At 35.2% G+C, this 22,586-nt stretch overlaps 1 long non-coding RNA gene across 3 annotated transcripts; it reads left to right on the forward strand.

Moving 5' to 3' along the window:
• Positions 1-4,887: 4,887 nt before the first annotated feature.
• LOC120777307 lies at positions 4,888-19,801 on the forward strand. 3 transcript variants are annotated; one of them, XR_005705505.1, is made up of 7 exons: positions 4,888-5,216; positions 16,307-16,741; positions 16,843-16,873; positions 17,198-17,629; positions 17,961-18,180; positions 18,929-19,371; positions 19,609-19,801. It is a non-coding gene; the product is annotated as an uncharacterized LOC120777307 (long non-coding RNA). The 3 variants fall into 3 exon arrangements; XR_005705504.1 differs by having other exon boundaries at positions 16,843-17,629; XR_005705503.1 differs by having other exon boundaries at positions 16,307-17,629.
• Positions 19,802-22,586: the final 2,785 nt, after the last annotated feature.

Genomic DNA, 22,586 nt, shown 5'->3' on the forward strand with positions numbered 1-22,586 from the left:
TTATTTCGTTGCCTGAGGCAAAAGTTAAGCTGAAGATGAGAGAATTAAGCCAGAAGATCGGTATTTAATAGTTGTATTTCAGTTGTATTGACAAAAGGAATTTAATTATTCCTGATGTCCTCATATGACGCTCCAGAAGGTAATACGTATGTTGCCATTAATATTTCTCTACTGTTGTAATCAGGTAACTAACAACTTTATCGTAAAGGTATTCATAGATTGTATGTTGAATTCAGAGGTTGTAGATCACTCCAAGATGAATTTCATGTAGATAGGCCAAAACAGCTGTTTTTCCGGAAGCGTTTGTTGCTGTGCACAGACTGATGATCTTTCATCGTGCGATAGAGGCAATTAAAGGCATTAGTGGGACCAGTATATATCGGTATAGAACACATAAACATTTATGTTAGTGTGACAAAGTAAATAGCAAACGATTGAATCGTAACCAATAATTCTTTCAGTGGGGTTGCTTTTACAAGTGAGACAAATGTATGCTCATTTAAATAATTATTCAAACTCAATTGCCCTTTCATCTTCGATAAAACTAAATTATGATCACTCGCGAAAATGCCGAATACACTCGACTGTCCTTTCGAAGATGTTGTACTGAGCCTACGGTAACTATGAGTCTCCAAATTTTATCCACTTTTATTTCATGTGAATTACATATTTGCTGTCGTTTGATTTAGAAACTGTGTCTCAGCATCACTGATCTCCATTATCCAACTGAGGGCAACTGGCAATCGCGTGTGAATTCGCGGATATACGACAGTTGGGCCGTAACTGTATAAAACCAATTACGTGCTTCAAACGGAAGCACCAGCCTTAGCAGCAGGCATCCAGTGGCGATAGTCAAAAACTGTACTCAGCGATTGTGTGTAGTATTTATGTCCATAATTTATACCGATGAATCACGTGCCAATAAATAATTCGATATTATGACGGCATTCCATAACTCAAAGTATAAAAGCGTTGGTACCAAAAGCGAAACAATTTGCCATGACTATGGCATGCGCTTCTTCAGTTCTATCACGGAAAACGTTTTCGATTAGTGACAATTTATGAACGCGTTTATTGCACGCTGCAGTGCGATGGTTAAGCTAAATTCGGTGAATAGTAGAGAGAGTTGGCTGCTGGCTTGTCTATTAAGGCATTTGGACGAGCATTCATTGTTATTTATTCTTTTCGTGAATATTCGTTTAAAGTTAACGATACGTTATTGAGTTTAAGGCGCAGTTGTCATTGATGGATGTTATGTGGTTTACGTGGGTTGCAGGAAAATATCTTGAGACTGAGTAAAAGTGTTGCAGAGAGTAACGTGTTAGTAAGTTTGTGCTTATATGCGTTTATAAATTATGTTTGGGTGTGCCAAAAAAAGTTAAAATTTTTAAAAAGGATCTCATAGTTACTCTTCCAAAATGTATTGAAACAATCAACCCAATGAAGTGGATTTGCTTTTTGTCTATTAAGAGAAGAGAAAGTTCATTGAATTTACACAAACATTCATGTTTCTTACTTAGAATCATATTTTCACTATAAATACTTGTTGTTGTGTAGTGATTATGTGACACAAAAGTTAAAGAATTTCTGCGCCAAATGTGTGACAGATTGGTTAAATAAACAAAAATACTCTACGAGACATTAACCGTTGACTGAGCTCCTGTAAGGCTCTTGGGCTTCAATCATTTCAATATTGCTCATGTTGGCTAAAACGTTGTAGGTGAATTTGTGTGAAATTCAATGAACTTTCCAATGAGTTGCCGTCGTTCATATGCAAACATACAAATAAATTCATGTGAGCGCCAAGATTAATCATTGCTATGAAGCATGGTTGAAACGCCAATGCATTTTCAGAAGCAATCGACACTTCAACATAAGTTTGTTTTTCTTTGCTACTTTTGCACTTGATTTATTGTAGATGTATTTCTTGTCCACTTATTCGCAGCTAAACACTCATATTTAGATAAATGTCACTACGCTTTCTTTGAACTCGCTTTCATCTCGCATTCATCCGTTTGATTAGTTGTTGTGGCTGTCACATGAAATAAGGAAGTGCCAAAAGAAGCAGTAAGCTTCCTGCCATAGCTTCGGACACTTTATACAGACTGTGTGAATAAATGATGCATAAAGCTCAATAGTTATGCTCTATCTGTCGCGTAACTTAGACGACTCGACTTCTTCTTTTGGATCTTGAATACATATGCTAAATATCATCCTAAGTTAAAAGAATGAATATATTACAAATTACAACAAAAATATTGTTTCTATAAAGCAGAGAGTATGATTTTTTTCTACAGAAAAATTATATGCTTTTATGTATTTATATATACTCTATCTAAGATATAGATATGTATATTTATGCACATTCCTAGGCACCTTCCAAATTATTGCGGTTTATTGTGTGTAAGGTAGTAAACTTCATTAAATGCTAAAGCCACTTGAGTCATGCAGCAAAGGTGGAATGTTCGCTAAGTTAATTTAGTGTTTTTTTAAATTTTCAATTAGAAATGAGTAACCGCATGAAATTCAGTCGCAACGTTTCATTATTTATGCGATTTTTACTTATATAGTTGAGGGTGCATAGAGTTGAAGGTCAATTTCATCCAATCGTGCGGCTGTCATGAGAACTCAAGTGGGCGAGGAATCGAATATCCCGAGCGTAATACTAATTCGGCATATGGTTTGTTAGAAAAACGAATACGTAGTATATGGGAGTTGGGGTAGTACCGATCTGGTTTTATCTACATACTAAAAAATGTTCCCTGGATTTCATTAAGGTACCTCATATACAATCACCAATCATATGGAGCAAAGTCAGTCGAATGTTCAAAACTCCTGGAAATAGTTATAAGGGGGCTAGGTCAAGTTTTCGCCCAATTATAGCATTTTTAGGTGCAAATATATTCTATTATGAGCAAAACATTTTCTCAGCTTTTACTTCTTCTAAAAATCGCGGGAATCGAACCATTGTTGTAGAAATAAATTTGCACTAGTTGAAAAAGTTGTATAGGGTAAGCTCTGTTTATTATGAAATGGCAAACCAAACCCAGATAAATTAATTGACAGCTGTCAAAGAGATCAACTTCGTTATTATTAATATTTAACTTTATTAAATATGTTTTTGAAAACGTGAAACCAAAAATGACTATACAAAAATGTTTTGAATGAAAATGGAGTTGAAGCGCACACAGGGCGTATGATGAACAAAAAGTCAACTCTAATTTATTAGATTTCTGCTCACTTGTGAATATTGGGCAAATCGCCTACGTATAAGAAAAATTCAGTTTATAATAAGCATTTCAACAGGATACCGCAGACATTTTTCAAAATTTACTAACCTCAAAAAGTTTTTCACTTTCGCGGGAGCAACGCAATGCAAATCATAATTATAAGTATGTACGTAGTTCGAATATGCCTCACTCACTTTGATACAAATTAATAATATTGATTAGAAAATATGGAGCATGGTTTTGTGGCTTTTATTTATATTTTAATTTTTTCTATTATAACATATATGAAGTTGTCAAAAATATTTTCCAATGCCTGCGTCACTATTATATTTCCGAGTAAAACATATGGGTCGAACCAGAAGAGAAAAAATGGCAAACTCTCAAAGAAAAATTTAAGATCAATACAAAGGCAAATCATAATTTTCTTTAAAAAATACTAAAAAGTACTTTATACAACAAAACTCGTCATGAATTTGGATATTTTATAATTTATGACTTTTGAGGATAATAGTTATTCCGCTTATACCTTTCAACAAATATAAAACACCAAAGCGGAAAATTAAGTGAGTTGGCACACACGAAATTTTTAGACTAAATGAGAATATTTATGAAAGAGTAATGGCACGTGACATAGCAAGCTGAACCTTAGTGAAGCGTAACATTATCAGATACACGCGTTTAGGCATGAAATGCCACATTAATTCAAAGGAAGCGGTTAAAAAAGTTCTTCCGACAACACATTGCACCAGTTATAAGGAGTCACGATATAGTGGAATGCATAAATTTCTCAAAGTTAAAGGTCAAAAGGTCATATGGCAGCCAAAGGATACGATAGAGTTAGATTCATTCGAGGCATATGCCGTATAACGATGAATGAAGCAACAACTTAAGCTCTTGTCACAACAAAGCTGATAACATAACAATCTACTTTAACTAACAAGAAACAACTACGCACTACGAGGACGTGAACAAGAAAGCTATTTCAACAGAAAATAAAGAAAAAAGAAAAAAAGAAGGTTTAACAGTGACTAACTTCACCACGGATCTGTTATCACAATTGACTACCAGTGAATTAGCTGCAAATGAGCATTACTAACAGTTTTGAGCATTGGTGCTTGCAAAGAATTTGTTTTTGATTTGGTTGCACGTATGAGCTCTTTTATTTACTAAAAAAAGTCTTTTAATTTCTCCCGACGTTATTTGGTTGGTACCGGAGAATTGCGTCAAGAGAGCGCCTAATTTAAATTAGCAGCAGCATGGCAACGCAATATGCACTCAGCAACTACAAAAAATGGTTTGTTTATGTTTTTCTGCTGCCGTGGCTGATTATTACCGGCAGTCGCATTGCGCTCTTCGCTGCTAAACCGAATTTGGTAATCGACTTCTGTTTCGACGTCCATCTCGACTTCGCTGCGATGTACGACCTACAGCGACAGAAGCAGAGACAGCGGCAGAAGCAGAAACAGTGGCAGAAGAAGAAACAGCGGCAGAAGCAGAAACAGCGACACTGTCAACAACAGTGGCAGAGACTGCGGCAGTAACAGTAGCTGTCGATGGCTGGCTGTACATGAATAGAGGCATTCGCAAATCGTTAGGCTTGCTTGCCTTCAGTCTGTTTCTGTTACCGGATATGTGTAGAGTCTTTGATCGGCAAATATTCTGTTTGTGATAAGTAGAAGGGGACTTCTACTTGAATACGTCGGTCGAAGGTTACTCATTCGCCGCGTTGTACTACAATTATTTCAAACCGGCCACCTTACGTGCTCGTCCTTAGTGGCGGATTGAGCATTGAGGTGCTATTTGATTTCAATAATATAGGGTTTTTTCCCCTTTCTAAATTTTTGATGTTAATTGAATATAATGATAAATAACAAATTTAATTCTGCAATTATGAAATTGTGTATATTTGCCTAAGCGAAATATTTTCGCCTCAATTTTTGTGCCGAAATCAAGATAAAAGTGTTGGAAAATTAAATTTGAAAACAGGTTAGTGTTGGTTGGCGAAGCTGAATGAAATATCGACCTTTTTTTTTGAAATGCATGCGCATTTTTTGGTGTTAGTTTGGAGGAGATAAAAATAATAGTAAATGGCTAGAAGCAGTAAAGTGAAAAGTGTGAAACGTATTACTGAAGTGGTAATGATGGTGATGGAATACATATTGAAGTATGGTGAAACAATTAGTTACTGATACTAGATACTAAATATAAAAATAGAAATTTTACTAAATAATTTTTATGATGCAAATAAATAGATAATTATTTATTCATTTAAGAAAAAAAAATGAAATAAAATGAAACTACTACATATACATATGTATGTGTAATTTCAAGATTTGTCAAAACGGCTTTCTTTGTTACCAAAAGAGTCGTATATGCAAAATGCTGCATGAAGCTTTGCAAACTTATTACAACATATTTTTAATACAAAAATATTTATAAAAAGTGCACCAAATTTTTAAAATGAAAAATTAGTTAATATTTCCAAAGCAAAATCTTTATGAAAAGTGCTTAAATAACTGCGAAAAGTAACCATGAATCGTTGAAGATTTTAATATTACCACGACATTTGGGATACCAAAAATAATTTTCGTACCAGAAAAACGCTGGCTTGCATAATCAAAACGCTGCATTGTTAATAATTACTTAATTAATAATAAAAAAAACTATACTTAAGGCTGCGAAATATTATACCAATAATATTTAGTGTACAGTGCCCAGTGTTCAAAACTTAAGAAACTATTTTTTATTTTCTTACCGTTAATAGAAAAATATTGAAATTTGGCTTCTTACTATATAGATAAATGATCAGGATGATGTGAAAAGTTGGAATCCGGTCTGTCTGTCCGTCCGTCTGTGCAAGCAGTAACTTGAGTAAAAATTTAGTTATCTTGATGAATACGAGGGTCATGGTATGTACTTATTTTAGTACAAAAAAAATTCGAGTTCGTAGATGGGCATAATCGGACCACTGTCACGCCCACAAATCGCCAATAACCGAAAATATATAAAGTGCCATAACTAAGCACTAAATTAAGATATAAGACTGTAATTTGGTACAGAGGAGACACCTGTTGGTAAAATTTTTTGCAAAATTGGGCGTGACCCTGCTCTCTAACAAGTATAATGTATATATCTCCTAAACCACTAAAGGTACAGCAACCAAATTCGCCCAGCACGACTCTCAGTTCCTACCGACAGTGCGAAAATGGATCAAATTGGATGAAAGCCCGTTCACTCCCCGTATAACGGTACTGTTAAAAACTACTAAAAGCGTGATAAAGCAATAAACTAAAAGTTTGCCGCCGGGATGGTATGAGAAAGCTTTATGAGAGCCGGTGTCAAAAATGGGGCGACGGGCTTGGCACCGCTCATTTTTTGGTGAAATCCCATATCTCGGTACCCGACTGACCTATTTACACAAAATTGGAATGCGTCAGTTTTTTCATATTTTTATGTCAGCGAAATAGAACAATAACCACGCCTACATCCCATAAATCGTTCTGTTTCCAGTACACAACTCAAGAAGCAATTAATAAAACGGGATTAACTTTTGCACGTATAATGCCCTTAGTGTACGCTACTTTATATTTCAAAGCAACCAGGACTTTTCTAGACCCTCGGTACCGAATATGTGGACCCCAGTACCTATACTTTACTTTTCACAGAAAATATCGGTCAATATGTGAGATATATAATTGAAATTCGCTAAAAGCTCTTTCCAGATAATAGTAGCTCCGTGTATCAAAAATGAGTGAGGTGGGGTCAATACTTCCCTTAGTCCCCATATACCTAATATAAAGATTTCAGAACTTCCGATTGACTTTGTACCGCATATATCGGCCAATATGTGAGTTATCTCAATGAAAATTAGATACCGTGTTTTACTCATAACAGTGTATCCTTGTGCCTAAAATAAATAAATTTGAGCGAAAACTTGACTTATCCCCCATAAAACTAATATCAGAATTTTCGAACATCCGACTGACTTTACTCTATATTATTTGCTTTTTAGTATGTGAAATGTTAATAGCATGTGGTATTGGGAAAAATAGATAAAATTTGGTCGATACCACCCCAACTTCCATATACTACATATAATGATTTTCGTTTTTCAACCAAACCTTATATGTCTGTCAGCATATGAGTTATATATAGTTTATGTATATATAAAATTGCTTGGATTTCTATCCTAAGGTGGACGTTTTACATCTTAAGGTATTTCTCTTGCTTTGATTCCTGCAAGTTGCAAGAGTATAAAGTGTTCAGATTCACCCGAAGTTAGCCCTTCCTTACTTGTTTCTTCTAATAACTTTTTGAAAAACTTACCTCCAATTATGAAACTTTTTCTGTGTTAAAATTTTCATTATTTTATAAAAACTTGATTCTGATTGTACAGTTTATATGAAAGCTTTATGCTATAGTTATCCGATTTGAACAAATTTTTCGAATATTGAATAGTATCTTTAGGAAACAATCTGTCTTGAAGATATCTCGCAAAAGCTTTCTATACAAGTACTTCATTTCGACCGTTTGACTTGTATGGCAGGTATTTACTATCGGGGTCTGATTTCAGCGGTATCGACAAATGAACAGCTACTTGGAGAGATGAGAACGTGTGTAAAATTTCAAAATGATATCTCAAAGACTGTAGACTGTCGTACATATATAGACAGACGGGCAGATGAACAAGGATCGACTCAGCCCGTAAACTAATCATTTATGTATATGTAGGTTTATTGCAGAATTGCAAATCGAAGATTTTCGAAGTAACTAACCTTACCAGCTGCTCCGAAAATTTCCATACCTTCATATCTTATTTGGGTCAACTATTATTTTTTTAAAGAAGAGAACAGGCATTAATTGTACAAACTCTACGTAAATTAGGTAAGTTAATACATCTCTTTCTATTTATTACGTCGATGGATAGGACGGCACACCTAGGTCTTTAGGAGGCCCATTGCGTGACCACCGGGATTAAAGTATCTTCACACTTTTATGTCCCCTCTCAAATACCGTGTTCTTCTGATGATGTTAATTGTACAAAATCCGAAACATCTTCAAGAAACCTTCATGCGATAGTTGCAATTACTTTCCTATGCAAAGTTTTGTATTCATATAGAAGATGTTTTATCCTCCTTCCTGTTCCTGTATCTTCTTCATCTACCTCCTGACAGCTTCTGCGTTGTTGTTTTGTACCAACAACTTATTTACATTTAGCTGAGTATTTAAAACAAAAAAAATTGCTGCCAAGCCGGTATAAAAAAGCATATTAGTGAGCAAGTATGTATATTGTTTATACATATATCTGTATGATAAACTATTTACTATAATCAAATATCCTTAAGTACACATGCATATTCTAAAAAAAAAAATTTAAACTTACAGTTTCTACAGTCAATTAATCATAATCTGCTTTCTCACAAATATATTTGCTTGATCCTTTAATAGTTGGTTTCTATGTAACTTAACGCTGCTCAAAGTCTTATCATATTTTATCATTGTTCGGCATTTAGTTAAGACATTCAATGCCATGACATGATAATATTTACATTGTGGCAACGCAAGAGTTTCGACTTGCAGCGCTCTGGTGTGACTCGGTGTTTAAGTGTGCATATAGGATATATCAGCATTGTGTCATTAGCCACTTGATATTCTAAACTCAAACAGAATCAATGGCCGATAATTTCCAACGATAAAACCAGCTAGACTAAGAATAATTTTTTGCTCTTTTCATTCTTTGCCACATTGTAGGTAGTTGACTACCTGAAAGTACTTGTATGTAACCAATTACGCAGACCTGTGTTTGTAGCTATTTTCATGCATTTATCGCAGTCATAATCATTGAATTTAACTTTAGCTAGACTTCAGCGGGAGATAATGTGCAGATCTATATTCGATTTGAACATTTTCGAAAATCCAATTTTGAAGATAAAATTTGAATTTTTTAACTCGCAAAAGGAAACATATACTGATAATAATAGTAGTAAAAGTTTGACTGGCTCCACTAGCCGTAAAGTAATAGTGGAACTCCTAGTTTAATATATGAGTATTGAAGGCATTGTCAGGGCCATTTGAATTTGAAATAAAGTGTTTACAGTGATTAGAACACGCTCACGCTCTGAGTCGGTGCTTTCTAGAGCGTACTTACTTTTACTTTTGTGTTTACTGCGTGCTTTACGTATTTTTGAGTTTCTTTTGATTATTTTTTTTAAGGAGTTACTAACGGCTGAATATAAATTGACTCTCGTTGGTATATTGAATAAAAGGAAGCCTGGCATTCAAACTGAATTTTTTCACACAAAAATAGACCAACAAAATGAAGTTCAGTTTTCGGATTTCATAATGAACTGGCTATAGTCTCATGAGTTCTCAAGCCAAAGAGAGCCAAAGAAAGCTATTGTATGACAGCTAAGCGCGAGCACTGTTCATTATGTCCTCGAAAGCACGTCAAGATGCTGCCAAAAAAATGCTTCAAGTGTCATAAATTTATTTGTTAGCAACACTCGAGTGTTTACTGCGTCGAATGTCGAACAGAAGAACCTGCTGATGAGACTAATTAATTATTATTTTTAAGTTGATCTCGGCCATGTCAAAAAAAGTAGTTAAAGAGAAGTTACATTTTTGTATTTTCTAATTAAATATAATGTTCCAGTTCTCTTTTCGTTTCTTAAAATTAATATTAAGTTAAATAACTTTGTTAATTAATATAAGATAAAATAAGATTTATTTCTTTTTGAAAATACTTTCCCCATCTTTTTTGTGATTACTCAAGCGACCTCATGCGCCTAATTGGGTTTAGAGTTAAATCACAACAATAAAAGATACAACAAATAACCACAAGGCACAGCCGCAATGACATTAAATGCCAAAAGCATAGTTTATGACACAAGCAACATATTGTGAGTGTGTAAGTGAACTCCTTGAAATATACAAATGTCTGCCGTTTACGTTGCTTATAATTATGTAATCACAGTTGTAACTGCTGGCGCTGACATCAAGTGGGCACACCATTAAATTGCCAAAAGGCGCAAAATTCTAGGAATTAATTAGATATTGCCACAGCTAACATAAACGATAGGACATACTGCATCCCCTGAATGGCTGCTGGATAAAGCGTTGGCTCAGCATATTTGTGTTTTCTATTGTTATTGCCCTCTTCACTTAATTGGCAGTCTTTTCGGCGACTTGCATTCATGGGAAATAATCAGCACGTTCAATTGATAATTAGAGTCAAGTTTACTAGACGTACATATGCCAGCTACTTGTCATACCAAAGTATCTGTAACCTTTTTTAAAAAAAGCTTGCTAAAGTGAAAAGAAAAGAGTTTAAAGTGTTAGCACAGCTTCTTGTTGGTTTACAAGTAGTTTGAAATGCAGCGCCATTACAAAAACAAGCTAGATAATATTGGAAAAGCTAAAGATATATCAGAAAATGAAATGGCAGTTGAATACTCTCTTACCTTTGAACACTCCCCAATAAGTGAATTCTGATTTCAAAGCATTTTAAAATCCATGAAACACAACCAAATAATTGAAAACCAAAAAATTAACGAGAAATAAGGAAGTTAACTTCTTCTCTTGTCTTTCATTCCAGTCCGCACCCAATGACTGACAGCATTATTGAGAAATTGCATATACAGTATTTTTTGCGAAAGGGTAAAAATGTTAAACCAATTCTTTCTTTGGTCGGGAGAGAGAACAGAGCAGTGATGTCTTCTTGGAGCGTTTGGTTATTGCTTTGATGGTAAGAATGTGGAAAGTATTTTCAAAAGCGATTATTTGCCTTTAAATTCCTTTGTGGTTTTTCGTGTGTTTGTAGTCAAAAGCAACAAAACCTCAGCCTTAAACCATACATTTATGGTATATGTATAGATGCTTGGTTGGAATTTTCCAAACGAAAAACAAAATTATGCGAAGGCAACTGTTTATTCATCACCCAAATAAAACCATAAATAAATCGAAATAGTTTGGGACATAATATAAAAATAGAGAAATATAATATAAATAAAAAAACATAAAAACCGTCAAAGCATGGAAGGTCAGTTGATATATGTATGTGAAAGTGTAAGCCATAAATTGTGTTACAAAGTCGCAAAGCACTTGCCGTTATCATAGACTAAATCCGGTATATAAGTAGGTATTAAATTTGTCACCAAGTTTGTAATATATATAGTCTCTCAGTTTTGGAAATATCGCTCTAAAATTTTAATTATGTCCTTTTCTCCCCACGAATTGATAATTTTTCGGGATCGTTTTTACTTTTCCAGTCATTTTTGTGAGAAATAAATCTTCTTTCGAAGTAGGTACATATCATCCGCAAGAAAAAAGAGTCCAAATATGATTAAAAATATTAAACTAAACAAATTTAAAAACCAAAGAGCATAAAAACTGATGTGCGTAGTCAAAAGTGAGCACAACTTTCGACAAATCTGTTTAGTCTAATTAAATACGTTAACTCTTACTTATGTACATATCCGTCATGCTAACATTTCTCTTTGCCAATTGTATCCCTCCTTTATTCGATTATCTTCCACACTCTTTTCCTCTAACATATTCAAGCTACCGGAGCATGATTTACTACACTTTCCACAATTCATTCATAATTCGTTTATTCCACAGCTGTTCGTAGTATTACTCAACAATTTTTCTGCTTATTTATTCATTACCATTTTTTGTTTGCTTTTCAATTTGCTCTTAATGTTGCTATAATTATTTTGAGAACCCGTCAATTTAAGTTAGTACTTAGGAATACAAATTAAGGTATTACTATATCCTGAACAGTGTGTATCCAGTTTGCCATGACGTTTGCAACGTTGGAATCTCTATGAAGTATACATACTCGAATAAATGATCAGTGGCCTCTGGCGTCTGGCCTGGTTCATTAATCGCCCCAACTCAAGTTCTTGGTTATGAAAATTTTTGTATTTGACAGGGCCTCTCATGGCACATTATGTAATGCATCATACATTAGCTATAGCACTCATTTCAACTGACCGATCGAAATGTAGATAAAGATATTTTTATATCATTTCATGCTATAGAAAGTCTTCTGTGGAGGGTGTATGTTCGATACAGTCGAATTTAACGTTGTTTTGGTAATGTTAGCAATTAGCTGATTTGTAGACCCTTCTTACGTATGTTGGGCCGCTATGTAATTTCAAGAACCTTCATTACCACTATGAGCAAAAAATAGTAAGACTTTGCTTATAATTTTAAAATTTCTACTTTATTCTTCAAAATCTATGTCACCTCCCTGAAAGTAATCATCTTTGGCTTGTGAAAACGTTTTATTCCAATCCTCGAAACAGTTGTTAAAGTCAAGTTCCAGAATAACCTTTAATACTCGTAGCGATTCACGTTTAATGTACTCAATTGACTCAAAATGGTTTCTCCGGAGCGGACGTTTGAGTCTGATGAATAGCCAGGAGTCACACGGATAGCAAAAAACAAGATTTGTTAGCCCATAATTCCGGCTTCATTTTACGAATAGCACAAATGTTTTGCTTAACTTATAAATAAATGTTCTACAAAACTATGAGTTTCCAAGCCATAATGATTGTTTTTCATTTTTTGACCAACCTCCAAATGGCTTGTGGAGAGAAAGCAAAACCAAAAACAAAAGCAAATCTGAAACAATTAGATACGTGTGCAGAATATCTAAATTTATATATGTAGACGAATACATATGTACATATATTCACATGTGTCTGCTTAAGTAGACATGTCTCATAGAATAAATACAACAAGCCACATGTGATGACAGCAAAAGTCTAATTATTGTGAAAATCATCAAATCAGCACCGCTAATTACACACAAATGTAGTCATAATTAATTATTTTTTTCTACATAAGAGTGCATATACAAATACAAATCAAATTATGTGGCAAGAATGTTTTTCCTACCAGACATTGTTGATTTATTTGGTCTGCACATTTGAGTAAATCAATAGGAATATGTGTATTTCTAATTGATTGCCGCGAAAAGGTAATCAATAAAGCAATTAAATTCAGATTACAATGCGATTGATCGCTTTTCTTTTATATAGGCATAGACTGGTTGTAAAAATGTTTTCTCGCAAGAGTTTTTACACTATTTTCATTTTATTTTTTTAGCTCAGTTATTTCCTCTCTTTTGTCAAATTCAAAAATTAGTTTACATAAAATAGACAGTCTTGAAATATGCATCTGCTTAAAAGAGAGTTTCTTTTCACTACAAATCGCTTTATTTAAACCGCTTAAAATCTAAGCACGCAGTAAAACAATAACAATAAGAAAGCAAAATGGAAGACTCTTATGTTTCTAACAATGCATGTACACAAGTACTTTAACATAAAACACGGTACTTTGATGTTGTGTGAAACGGAGCTACAATAACCTTATCATCCATATGTTAAGAATTTAATCTGCTTGGCTCCTCGGTAGTTCGCGTAGGTGTCTGCACACAGTAGGGTAAAATGCAATGCCATGTGTATTTATGTAGCAGATAAAGTCAACTTTCAATTCAACTTTTCAATGGGATTTGTAACGGTTTGTGGGGAGTCTGCAGATATATGATTTAAAAAAGTAAAAAATACTTTAAATGCTAGTTAGGACTGTGAGGGAGCACTTTTGATATTGACAAGCAAGGAAAAGCACATTTGTTCAACAATTTTAGCAAATTGTCTCATCTTACACAAAAAGATAGCTGCTAACTGAATTTTTATTATACACAGCATTTATTTATGCGACACTTTAGTTTAGAGCTTCAGTGTCGAATGTACAATGAATGTTTTGATTGAGTCAGCAAACGAACGTTTTACAGACTACCCTTGTTTACTAGATCAAAGCAGAAGCTTTTAAGTACAGTAAAATTCTGAGGTTGAAACCCATTGGTGAAATAACAAATAGTAAAGGAAAGGGACGGTGATCAAAGTTGGGAAGAGGAAGGCCTGAGTATGAATGAATTTTTAAGGGTTAAAAATGAATTATCTCGATTTCCGCAAAAACTCCGAGTCCTATAAAAAGAAAAGTGTAGTGTATTAAGATCCACTCCAACCATTGCACTTAACGCCACCTTGCACATATTGCCCGTAGAATCGTCGGAAAGTGTATGACTGCAAAAATTGCTATCAGCCTCAGAGAGTCTGGACTTCTAAAAGAACACGTATCTGAACACTCGGATTTTCTCACTCACTTTGATTTCATACTGAATCACTTGGATCATGGACTCGCCAAGCCGAACACTGGGCGCTCTTTTTTCACCCATGTACCGGTGATGGAATTGTGGGTGGGAAGAAGCCGTTGGAGGAGAGGGACAGTGAGCTTCTTTATGGATGAATCAAAGTTTGGGGGGAAGGTTGGTGGAGCGATTTACACTTAGGAACTCAGTGTCTTCCATGCTGAGGTTGCAGCCATTATGGTAGCAGTAGACTTACTGCTTCAGAGTGCAGACTTCTTCAGAGAAGTTACCATCCACTTTGATAGCAGAGCGGCGATTTTAGACTTGAACTCATTAACAGTCGTTCAGGGCTGGTCAAAGTGTGTCTAACCTCGATATAGTAGCATCGAGTTTGTTTGTGATAAGATTGGTATGGGTGTCAGGCCACAGCGGCATCGCAAGAAACTATAGAGTTGATGAGCTACAAAGAAAAGGTACCCTAGAACCGCTGTCGGTAGAATGGGAGTGGGTCGGTGCTGCCGTATCTCATTTATTCTACTACTGGATAGCTTGGCAAGCGCTAGGCCACCATCGGCACATGCGCTGTCACAAAAGCCTTTTGGCCGAAGATCAATCGCAAGAAATTTAGTGATCCCCTTGCTGATAATAAGGCTAACCTCTCCCTAGTTTTGTAGCTTTTAACAGGCCATGATAAGGTGGAAACAACTCACAACTTCCTTAGTGACTATCCCTCGTTTGGGAGGTCAAGACTTAAACACTTAGCAGCCCATAAGAATGAAAATTATACGCCTCTACAAATTTGTATTGAAAACTTTTTTTTACTAATTTATACGTTCGAACACTGGATTTCTTCTTTTCTATGGCTTCAGATTACATAGAGTAGTCCACGTACGATCTTTGATCAGGCATTTTACCTGACCTAGCCTATATTGTGTGTACATATATACATATATGAATCCGACGATTTTTTGCAATTTAAACACAATTGCACTCCTTTATTATGTCTGCACGGCACTTCCGGGCTTAAATTGGTTTTTGCGAAACTGCGTGGTGATTATCAACCGCAACTCTGTTTGTAACCTTTCCCTGTAGAGCCAAATTGTACTTGCATATTTTATTACATTTGCGTTTGCGTGCATTTGAGAGCCCGTTCACACACAATCTGCGTGAATGTATATGTGCAAGTGAGCGTAAACAATTATTTGCATGCTTCATTTAATTTTATTACTGTAAAAAAAAATATCTAATTAAATTTCACTGTATTATACGTGCACAAAATACATGCACAATTTTACATCGAAGCAAATGTTGTACGTCACTGCGTATACGTAACCCACGCCATGGATTTTGTTTTGTTTACAAATGCATTCAGCGCGCTGATATATTATTTGCGAAAGAAATTTGGTTATGGAAATTGAAAAGTTTAAGCAAATAACTAAATACGATTCATTATGCAATGAAAGCAGTGCTAAAGATATCATTTTATTAATTTTGCTTTACACCATAGAGTAGTTTGAAAGTTGAACTTGCATGTAATTTAAATCTATTATGAAGAATGTATAATGTATTTTGAAAATCCATTTATTTATTTCCTGCGTCGACTACACGTTCTTAATTTTACAAATATATTTTGTACTCAAAGAATCATACTAAGTAGCCTTCGTCATCCAAAAATGGATTAATGCATTCAATTTCCTCCACAATTCTCGTTTTATGAAGCTTTTTTATCATTTATGATACAAACATTTATATTATATATGGACGTTATTTAGTATCTAGTAGTACAATAAAACAGTGGACAAGAAAAAGACTGGCTAAATATTTATAAAAATTTTACCAATGTCGTTATGTTTCATTCAATATATGTATAAGTACACATATGCATAAATACTAAACAAATCACTTTTTACTTTTATAGAGCCAACGCCTTGGGTTTATGACGGAAAATGAAATTAAATACCAGCAACTAAGCACCACCACACCCAGCGCAATCAAACCCCAACGTATTTTGGTGGCCTCAATTGGCAACAGCTACCATTACCGCCAGCAGTTTTGCAAGCGCCTCAACATCGGACGAAGTGTTGCTGCTCGATGACAATATCATCGTAAGTCAAGCGTACTATGCCAATTCGCTACTCTTTGCTTTTGACTCATCTCTGTTGAGAGACTTGCATTGCTACAGAGAGAAGCATTCAAGCAGAATGTGTCACTGACACTGAATATCTCGACGGAGAATCTGACGGAACTTCTAAATACTGCACAGTTCAATCAGATCTTGGAATTGCTACAGCAGCAGCTCCCGCTGTCCTCCTTGATTATGCTCACAGTGCTCTATGTCATCATCTTCGTGCTGGTATGTTGGGTAGTCTTATTACATGCATTATTATATCGCGAAATTTAAATATTTCAAAAAAATTTATGCACACCGTGACCACGTTCAATCTATTTAACCAGACCGTATCGGATTTGATGTTGCTACTGTCAGGTGAATTGCATTTGTTACACAGACTTTTAAGTAAGGTTCCAAAAATATGCATATGAAAATTTAGTAAATAATTCGAAAACAAAACAACGAACTAACACTAAAGCCCGATTCTTTCATTTTTCTTTTCAATGACAGATGGAAGAAAATATAGTTATGTCTGAGAAGCGATGAGTCACGATTGTAAAATATTATGTTTTTGAATAATTGAAATTATTGCTCATGAGATCAGAAACATAACGAAATATTGTTCTTAATATGAGTGCCATTGTATATTTCTCTATAAAACTATCTTGCTTTTTTTTTGTTTTCTGTGCTTTTATTCAGGCACGCCGCAAGGTGGTCCTGTCTTCCTTACTCTTGATTTTAGTGGTATTGAAACCACTCGGGAGTCGAGACTGTCGGATTATATCCTATGTATATGATGTTGTTCTTATGGTTAAAAGAAAGGGAGTTAGCCGTCATAAACAAATAAAGCAGATCTGGATTTATTTACCATCATTAGGAGCTAGAGGCTTCACTCTCTCGAAAAGATGAAGTATTTGGGCAAAATCCTGAAACCATACGCCTTATAGGTCAGTGAGCTCTCTCTTGGATGACCTACAGCTCAAGAGGATGGTTAGAGGGGCAGTCTTATATCGGGAGTTCTCAATCAACTCTCAGACTGTCAGAGTAGTGTAGCGTCTTAAAGCAGAAGTAGCAGCCATAAAGATAGCAGCAGATGTACGAGTTCTACGAAGAGCGTTTTCTTTTAGAAAGGTAAGAATCTACTCCGATAGAAGAACAGAAAGAACACTTCACTGTAATATTGTTTTTTGGTCTGTGGTGTTTACTTCAATCATTAAGAAAACTCGTTTGAAGCTTTTTATTATTTTAGTGATGCGATTAATTTCCATCAAAGAATGCTATCACCATCAAGCATTATGAAACGTTTCATGTCTTTATTTTAATTTTGAGCAAGTTTTGAGCACTCGTTGGGCAGTTCTGAGATGATATTTCAACTCGGGAAAGCCCTTTCCTGCAATTAATACTAATAATTTGTAACCTCACAAATCTTAAAACCTTTTTAATTATAATCTTTTTTCTTTAGATGCACCACATCTGTATATATCTTCCTATTTAACGGTCCAATTAGCATACTTGACAGTGTTTAAGCGGAGATAGCCACCAATGTAACCGTGCTGACAACAACGGCATTTACCGTTGAACGCTACGTAGCGATATGCCATTCATTTCGAGGAGTAAAAGCTGGCGGGTATTGATTAACGGTTTCATTACGCTTTCAATTTCTGCTGACTTTTGTTAATCAAGTAAGTAAAGTGCTTTTCTTGATAAGTTAAATTGACAGCGAGAAGAAGAAGCTCTATAAGAAGAAGGGATAAAAGGTGTATCTGTCGCGCCCTTGCCTTTAAAGTTAATATTATTTTTAGAATTTTCTTTCTTTTCCTCTTTAATATATCAGCTTGAAATGGTTACTTTTGTGATTAAGTACAGCGATGCGCTTGCCAATTTTTAGGGCACACCACACAATGTTGCCCTTCATGATTTTCACTTTAATTTACACACACTTATACACTTGGTCTTTAAGGATTTTAATATAGCATATTTATAGTTTTATTTTCTACCAGTCTTAAGTTCTAAACTCCATGTACTTTTAGGGAATTGTGTAGTCGAGTGATTGGAATGTTGGGTTAGTTATTGTTGTTGGTAAATTAAATAGTTAGTGAGTGTGATTTGATTTAAAAATTGTGTTTAGCCTAATGTAAGTGAAAGCATACATTATTTGGCAAATTTCTTACAAAAATATATTGTTGTTTAGAAATTTCATTTAATATTAAACTTTTTCATATAGTATTTTTTTGTTGCAATCGTTGCATTACAACCTCGCCGATACAATGTGCCTCAATTTGTTGATCATACGCTGTGACGTACTTTCTTCAATAAGTTTAACGAAACTACACCTTTTTATAGAAATTATATCAGTATTTATATTATGTATATTTATAACTGATTATGCAATTACATAGTCATGACCAAAATCATCATCTCTCTCTGCAGGACAGTGTCCTCACAACAATCAACAGCAGCGGTGGAATGGACGGAGGCATTCGTGATTCATTACATAGTACAGAGTATTCCTCTGCGGCTCGCAATCCATGCTGACAACAACCCTCACCAAATGGAATGAAATAGTCGCAAATCAAGTTATTGGTATGTCTGTTGTAACTGCAACCAAACAACAACAACAACCACACAGATCACATACTGCAATCTCAACTGTCCCAACGGTCCAGAGCGGCGCATAGTAATATCGTCTCGGTTATCTGTAGTCTTCAGCCATAAATTGCAACCGAATGTTTTAACAATGAAACGATTACCTTCTCACCACCAGCACCAACCATACAACCGGTGAAGTATATTGTGAAATTGGACGTGCATGGACCGAACTTTCACGAATAATTAGTTGACGTATAGAAAAGTTTGGACAGGACTTGTGAAAGGTACAGCGAGTAAGCACATATAAAAGCGTATAGACTCCATTTTGTTAGTAAATGAATAGCCATAAAAAAAATAGAAATCTGTTCTTGGAGTTGATGAATATTGTAACTCATGTACACTGAAGCTGTAGGGGGTCAAAGGGGTTTTAAGTTGCCATTTAAGTTATTTTAATGCTAGTGAACTTTGCTAATTACTAAATTGTATTTGTTTTTATTATTTCTCTTCTACTTTTTTCGCAGCCTCTCTGCTTCCAATTTGAATGCGTAAACCATGGTGCGGAGAACCATATAACTTCGATGTCAGTTTCGCTAAATAACGTGGATCCACCAGCGTGCGGAATCTGGATTTGGATGCAAAGTGCTGCAAATAAAAATGGATATCATCGGAAAATTGAATATGAAAGTTTAAGAAACTAAAATGTGTTATAAAAGAAGAACTAAAAATATATTATGAATTGTTTGTTTTTCAATAATAATGGATTTTACTATTTGATTCAAGCTTCTCCTGCATAAACTGATTGATCGATGTCACACTCTCTCCGCTTAATTTTTAAATAAATGATATTTCTAAGCATCGAGCAAAATATTCGATTACCGTAGCTGGAAGACGGCGAAAGACGAATACGAGATTACATTTTGTTATTATGAACTTTTCAAGATTTACAAAGTGGCGAAAATAGAATCACAACAACACCAGACATATTTATGATACTTTACTGATAGATAATCTTGGTTGGATAAGGTAACATAATATCGATTTTGATGTCGACTTAATAATAAATAAAGTTGACACCGCCAGAATCTAGAGTTATATGTATATTTTCCAACATCTTAATGACTCGTATTACCACATGAAGGCTGAAATGAGATTATGCTATGGCTGTTGGTGACTAGACCCCAGTGATCTTCTTTCTGATGCGTAGAATATGAAAAGATCTCGAAAAAAGTTTACAACTACTGGTGATTGCAAACAGAAAAACCTTTAACTACGGCTGAAACGAAACTATAATACCCTTCACAGGTGCATTTTTTAAAGCTTAAAAGGACACAAAAAGAACTTTTTATGATTCTGATCGGTCAGTGTGAGTTTAAGAGTTTACATCCAACCATTAATCAAAAGTCTAAAGCTGTTAACTTCTTTGAAAACTTTGGAAGATATTAAGCTTTACTTTATTTAGGTGATATCCTGTTACGAGAAAGAATACTATGAATAAAACTTGACATATTTTTTAATAATCGCAGTTCAAAATCCTTAGTTGACCACTCGTTTAAATTCGTTTCGGAGGCATTCGTAAATATTGATATGCTTATGCGTTTTCGAATGTTTTATATGAGTTCTTGATTCGGCGGTCTTAACTCGTAGCAGAAACAACGTAAGCAGAAAGAAGATAAAATGCAAAAAGAAAGTAATCAACAAATGTACAGCAACAAGGGCAATGTGTAGAAAATTTCCACACGAAAAAGAGGAAACCCGGTTGCCGTCAACAACGCCGTTATTGCGTTTACTTGTTGCATAGAATTTTGTAGCTCTCTTCCTGCGGGGCAGTTTGCTTCTTTGTCAGCTTATCTATCTGACTGCCATTTATCCGCCTGCCTTAGTGCATACCTGCTATTAACTAAAGGATTCTGCATTGCTAGCGGAACCCAGCTGATAGCCGGCTACACAAGAAAAGTGTGTTAGTGCGTTGGAGCGTCATATGCAATAAAAACTAAATGACTCAATAAATAGATGCACCACGTTCCGGTGGGTTTTAGGTCTTGCAAGTGCTGATTTTATCCTTCGTTTCTCGTAGGTGCATAGTTTATTACTCGCTATATTTGTGGGCGTTCATATCAAGTCGCCCATTGCTTTTTAGTGCTGTTGTGCGCTGCTATTTTACACATTGACACCTTGTGAGCCGTTGCCAAGTTACAAATGTAAAGATTTTATGTGCTATTCGTTTGGCGCCCTAGTTTACGTCTGACGCCAATGCTGCGAATTCGTTGAATCTGTGAAGAAAATATGGCAGGCGTGAGAGTGTACGCGAGGACCGTGGAGACTCGATTCGCCGTTCGCAGCAACTCGAACTGCCGTGTGGAACAAATTGGCCTATTTTACGTCGAGCTCTTAATTTGAATACAGCTTCTGCAAAAACTGAATGTGTTCTTGAAAAGTTCCTAAAAGATCTGAGGTTATCGAGCCAAATTTGGTTCAGCGATGAGGCCCATTTCTGTCTCCATGGGTATGTAAAATATCAAAATTGGCGTATTAGGGACAAAGAGAAACCTGAAGATATTCAAGAGCTGTCATTTCATTCAGTCGGTGAAGTTATCGTTCCATATTTCGTTAAAAATGATTGCGGTGAGAACGTAACCGGCAATGGCGACCGTTGTTGCGCCGTGATAACCGACCATTTGATACCATAAATTGAAGCTCGTGATCTGGGCGACATTTGGTTTGAACAAGACGACGTCACTTCCCACACAACGCATAACCAATGAATTTATTGAGAGAACAAGTAAGCAGATAACTTCACGCTTCGATTGGCCACCAAGACTTTTTCCTTTCGGAATATGTAAAGTCTTAAGTTTATGCTGATGATCGATACAGGCCTTGAAGCAAAACAAGACGCTTGTCCTTCTAGTTACTAGTCGAAGTGCTCGAACAAGTCATTGAAAATTGAATGTAACGGAGGGACCATCTGAACCTACGAAAAGGATAATCTTCAAAAAACAAATGCCAAAGAATGTTCTTTCGAATGATAATAAACATTCCCCATTAAATTTGCATAAAAACTTTTAAGGTTCTCACTTGACAGTAAAACGAGAATACTTCTTCATTCCCTGCTTGTTCTTCAATATGGTTGTCAACACCGGAAAATTTTTAGGACTTTCATGCTTCAATGGTTTCCTAAATTGGCAACCTCATTTGCACCTGTGGATTGCACCGCAGAAAAAATGGCATTGGAGCAAGAAAGTGCGAATTTGTTAATCAGACAAGCATAAATATCAAACATACATATTTGTGCGCCTAACAACAAAAACAAATGCAACTAAATTCATAAATAATATATACAGGTGCTTCCATATGTATATTTCCACCACTCGGGGAAACACTTGAAGCCGCAGAAGCCTTCAAAATGCTTGAATTGTTGTTATTCGTGCTTACGTTGTCTACATACATATATGTAGAAGCAGTTTGCAAGCAAATCAATTTATGACTCAAAGGTGGAAAATAT

This window comes from Bactrocera tryoni, chromosome 1 (assembly GCF_016617805.1).
Source record: "Bactrocera tryoni isolate S06 chromosome 1, CSIRO_BtryS06_freeze2, whole genome shotgun sequence".
NCBI lineage: Eukaryota > Metazoa > Arthropoda > Insecta > Diptera > Tephritidae > Bactrocera > Bactrocera tryoni.